The following is a 5878-nucleotide window of genomic DNA, read 5'->3' as shown; positions in this document are numbered from 1 at the left end:
AGGAACCTCTGCTAAGGAAGGAACAACTAAAGAGACTGCTGGGAAGGATCAACCCTTGCTTCATGATCTGGGACTGGTCTGCAGTTTGCTCTTTTAATCAAGGAAGAGGCTGTTGGGACTGTGCTTTGTGCGCTGGGTCCTCCTGCTTGAAGAAGACTGTGCTTTGTGCTGTGTCTTGTAACCCCAAGGGCCCAAGGTGAGCTGGCTCCCTGTTTGGAAACACAGGAACATAAAAGTTTCCGGAGAAGTTTCAAGCGATGCGGTGGGCTCCTGTTGTGGCAGCTTGAGACCCTCGGAAGGTGTGCCCTGTGATCATGGACACACAGAGGAGAAGTGCATCGAATGTGAAGTGAGACTCAGATGCGCAGGGTGCATTTCACGGTGCACCGCCAGCTCTGGTGAAGAGCGCCTGGTCAGTGGGTGCATCGGAGGTGAAGGGAGTCTCAGAAATGCAGGGTGCGTGTCGTGGTGCACAGGAGGCATTGGTGAGGAGTGTCTGGTCAACGTGTGCATCGAAAGTGGAGTGAGCCTCGGACACACAGGGTGCATGTCAGCGTGCACCGGAGGTGCTGGTGAAGAGCACCTGGTGATCGAGTGCACCAGAGGAAAAGTGTGACACATACACGGTGAGTGTCAGGGTGTGGCCAAAGGCATTGGTAAAGAGCACCTGGAGATCGGAGCACCAGAATCGGAGAAAATCTCAGTGAAGCAGTGTGCGTGCTTTGGTGCAATCTGGGACTGTGGAGGTGATGAGCTGGTCATCGTGTGGTCGGTGCATCGTGAGGGGTTTACCCTGTCCACCGTTGCATCATGACTGCCCCTAGCAGTAGCCCTTTCAAGAAAAAGATATGGGAGGCCCCCCAACTGCCCCCCCACTTCCAGATCCACACCGACCCCAAGACCACACTCAGAGGCACCCTCCTCTACCGACCTCCAGGACCCCGTGCACAATTCAGTGACGACATCACTGACTTTATCACCCCACACGCCCTCCCCTCCGAGGACTACATTCTATTGGGAGACCTCAATTTTCACCTGGAAAAGAGCAATTACAGCAGCGCCACCACCCTTCTGGACAATCTTGCCAACCTCGGACTCAAACAACTTGTCACCACCCCCACCCACATTGCAGGTCACACACTCGACCCCATCTTCACCTCCAGCAAACATGTCTCATTCAGTCACACCACAGCTCTTCACTGGATGGACCACAGCTGCGTTCACTTTACCTACAATAAGACCACAATCCACAACCATCCTCAACCCACCCTGCGAAGAAACTGGAACAAAATCACCATCGACCAGATCTCCTCATCGCTTCTTCTAAACTCCCCCGCCCACTCCTCAAACCCCGACCAAGCAGCCATTAACCTCACCCAATGGCTATCCAACAGCGCCGACATCCTAGCACCGTTGAAAAAACGTCAAATCAAACTAGGCAGAAAAAACGCCTCCTGGTTCAACGATGATCGTAAGAAATCGAAGAAACACTGTCGCTCCCTCGAGAAGGCCTGGAAAAAAGACCCAAACACCAGCACCAGGGACGCCTTCAAAAACGCCACCCGCATACACCACCAACTTATCCGGTCTGCCAAGAAAGCCGCATTCAAAGACCGTCTAGATAACAACGCCCACAACAGCAAGGAATTATTCAACATCGTCAAAGAATTTACCAACCCATCAGCCAACTCCAACGACATCACCCCCTCCCAAGCCCTCTGCGACTCCCTAGCTTCCTTCTTCCACAACAAAATCGCAGACATCCACAACAGCTTCGACAACCGACCCGAAGACCAACCCACCCAACCTTCTGCAGGACCTTCACCCCCCTTGAACATCTTTAACGACTGGAACCCAATCTCCACTGAGGACACCATCCGCCTGATGAACTCCATCCACTCAGGATCCCCAACTGACCCATGCCCTCACCACATCTTCAACAAAGCAGACTCCATCATAGCACCACACCTCCGAGATGTCATCAACTGCTCCCTCAACTCCGCCACCTTTCCGGAAAGCTGGAAACACGCAGAACTCAGCGCCCTTCTGAAAAAACCCACAGCTGACCCCACCGAACTCAAAAACTACCGCCCCATCTCGCTTCTTCCATTCCCGGCCAAAGTCATCGAGAAAGCTGTCAACAACCAGCTCGCCACCTTCCTCGAAATCAACAAATCCCTCGACCCCTCACAGTCCGGCTTCCGAGCCAAACACAGCACTGAGACCGCACTTATCGCAGCAACAGACGACATTCGAACTCTACTGGACAATGGAGACACAGTCGCCCTCATCCTCCTCGACCTCTCCGCTGCCTTCGACACAGTCTGTCATAGCACCCTTCTACAGCGCCTCAGAGACGTAGGAATCCAAGGAAAAGCACTGGAATGGATCACCTCGTTCCTCACCGGAAGAACACAGAGAGTCCGCCTCCCACCATTCAAGTCAGAGGCCTCTGAAGTCATCTGCGGCGTGCCACAAGGATCGTCACTCAGCCCCACCCTCTTCAACGTATACATGAGCCCCCTTGCGGCCATCGCTCGCCAACACAATCTCAACATCATCTCCTACGCGGATGACACTCAACTGATCCTATCACTCACCAAAGACCCGAACACCGCCAAAACCAACTTACACGAAGGAATGAAAGAAGTAGCCGAGTGGATGAAGCACAGCCGTCTGAAACTGAACTCAGACAAAACAGAAGTCCTCATCTTAGGCACCTCCCCCTCCGCCTGGGATGACTCTGGTGGCCAGAAGCCCTTGGAAAAGCACCCATCCCGACGGACCACGCACGGAACCTGGGCATCATCCTGGACACCTCACTCTCGATGACCAGACAAGTCAACGCCGTTTCATCATCTTGCTTCAACATTCTTCGCATGCTCAAAAAAACATTTCGCTGGATCCCCACCGAAACTAGAAAAACGGTCACCCACGCACTGGTCACGAGCTGCCTGGACTACGGAAACACACTATACGCCGGTACCACCGCACAACTCCAGAAAAAACTCCAACGCATCCAGAACGCTTCAGCCAGGCTCATACTAGACATCCCGCGTAAAGAACACATCTCTGGTCACCTGAAAAACCTCCACTGGCTCCCCGTAAATAAGAGGATTACTTTCCGCCTCCTAACCCACGCACACAAAGCACTTTACGAACTTGGACCTGAATGCCTCAACACACGATTGTCCTTCTACACCCCCTCCCATCAGCTACGATCCTCCAACCAAGCCCTTGCCACTGTACCTCGCATCAACAAAACCACCATGGGAGGTAGATCCTTCTCCTACCTGGCAGCTAAAACCTGGAACTCACTTCCCACTCACCTTCGCCTTACTCAGAACAACCTAGCATTCAGAAAGCAACTTAAAACTTGGATATTCGACAAGAAATTCCCCACCCTTCCTCTAGCGCCCTGAGACCCTATGGGTATGTAGCACGCTATATAAATCTCTTGACTTGACTTGACTTGACATTTCCTGGTCTGGTGTGACTCAAAGCCAACCTGCGTGGTGCAGGGTTTCTGTTCTCGGATGAAGTGTCCTGCCAATTTTTGACCCAATCCCAATCTTCACCCGGCTCCATAAAGAAGTATGTTTTACAGTTTAACATCACTTTAAGTTTTGCGGGGAACAAAAGAGAGTACTTCAGCCCTCCACAGCCTGTTTCACACCTGTAAAGTATGCTCTCTGTAGCTGGACTACCAAAATGTAATCCGTAAAAAGGAGGACTGGAGTTTTCTCAAATATGACGCAGTTCACTCACTGAGCAGCTTGCAATATTGTGTCACGGTCTCTGAAGCTCAACAATTAAGCTACCACAGGTCTCAGGGGGGCCCAAGCAGGGGCGAAGAGCACAGCAGGCACTCTGTGTTTGTGTTCGATCATAATGGTGGAAGAAAGCCCCTTGGGTGCAATTATTGTAGAGAGCCAGGCTTAGAAGAAAGCTGTAGGATTGCATCCCTCCGCCCCCTCTGGTAAACCTATGATTTGGATATTATTACATCTGGAGTAACCCTCCAGATCATCCAGTTTCTTCTTCATTTGCCTGATCCAATCAGTATGATCTCCTACCTGATTAGTGAGGGATTGAGTTTAGAGCTGCAATTCAGAATTGGCAGATTACGCCACTTTGACTTTGTCCGAGAGCGTTTTCTGGTCCCCGTGCAGTATCCCCAATTTGAGCGCTACAACATCGACCCTGCCTCCAATGACCAATCAGGTTGCTGTGATGGTATTGAGGATAGTGTCTAGCTTTGCAGCCAGTGGCTCTGCATCTGGCCATGCCTGTTCCTCGGGGTAGTTGAAGGTGACTGCCCCTCTGCAATCATGGCTCTGGTGGTCGGTGCATCGTGAGGGGTTTACCCTGTCCACCGTTGCATCATGACTGCCCCTAGCAGTAGCCCTTTCAAGAAAAAGATATGGGAGGCCCCCCCAACTGCAAATAGTTAGAGAGCAGGGAAGGGGTGAGATTGTATTCAGACCCCCCATCTCCCAGCACCACTTTACAGGTCTAGCAATGATGGGGAGGCATGTGAAGCCTTACAGTTCTCCTAGGCAGTTGATCACCAGTAGAGAAGGAAGACAGCCCACTCCCCAGGGATCTGTCAGTAGTGACCCGGTCTAGGCAACCCCCAGGTGAGGGAGAAATTCAGAGAGGCAGCGGTGCAAGTCAGTCACCAGACCTGGTTCATAGTCCACTGGAGGGGAAGAAAGAGAATCAGAACAAGGTCCAGGCAAAAGGAATCAGGTGAGCTCCTACAGCAAAAGGGCATCTAACCCACAGATTAGCTTCTCCTCCAAGGCATCTCTGACCCTCCCCCAGGACACCTCTACCACTATAGAGCTCATTGTATGGTTCTATAATTCTGGGGTGGGGGAAGAAAGGCAAGTAAGAGGGGGCTACAGCTGCACCATGCTCCTAGGCGAGGTTCTGTCTGCCCTGGTGGGCCCTGAGGTTTCGCCACAAACCCTACACTGCAATGACATTTGGTCCCATCATGTGAACAGGTAAGGGAGCCTCAGGTCCTTCCTCGGCCATCTAGATCTCTGAGGGGGCCCCGCCAGCAATGTTGAAGGCTCTCCTCTCATCTCCATCTAGTCCTATGGGCTCAGAGGCCCGTCGCATGGACCGTGTCTAGGACTTTCACCCTTATTGGCTCTGGCCAACCTCCATCTTCTCCGATGAGCACAGAGGCATAGGTGCAGGAGCATCACCGCTGCCGCCACTGGGATTTCCGCATAGCTGACAACAGGAGCCCCAGGCCCATCATGGTCAGTTTAGATATTCAACGGGACTCCCGCCAATACCATCAATAGCCCTTCCTCTTGCGCAGCCACCCACCCCATGAGTCTGATGTCCTTGACAATTTATAGTAAACTTTGCCTCGTATAGATGAATTCAGTGGCTAATTATATGCTTTCATATAAGGCCCGCAAACTGATGTACAGTTTTACTCCAATATTTCATAAATATGATTGCCCATGATTTTTAACCAACATAAGTCTTCTTTCCTCTTTCTGGAGGTTTAGTATTTACGGAAAAAAGGAACTCCTGTAAGGGGTTCAGAGACCTAGTTTATGTGTATGGTAACTGCAAATTTTAACAGTGTTTGCCAAAAATGAGAAAGAAAAATTTCTTTCTATAGTCCCCTCACTCACCGGGGTTTCCCCACGGTGACATGCTTCATCATTGGGGCTTCCCAATTCTCTACGAAAAGGGGCGTGCTGCGACTAGGCGGACTACGCAGGAGCACTGTTATAGTGACGGGCTATGTGTGGTGCAAGGTGTGGTGATGGTGGAGTGGGTGTGTGATTTAAAAATACCGCGCTAGTGGGCCTCAACAATTTATTCTGCTCCTAGTTTGGTATATTAA

The sequence above is a fragment of the Lissotriton vulgaris genome, chromosome 8, assembly GCF_964263255.1.
Source record: "Lissotriton vulgaris chromosome 8, aLisVul1.2, whole genome shotgun sequence".
Lineage (NCBI taxonomy): Eukaryota > Metazoa > Chordata > Amphibia > Caudata > Salamandridae > Lissotriton > Lissotriton vulgaris.
The sequence above is the reverse complement of the archived record's forward strand: the minus strand, read 5'-3'. Positions refer to the sequence as shown.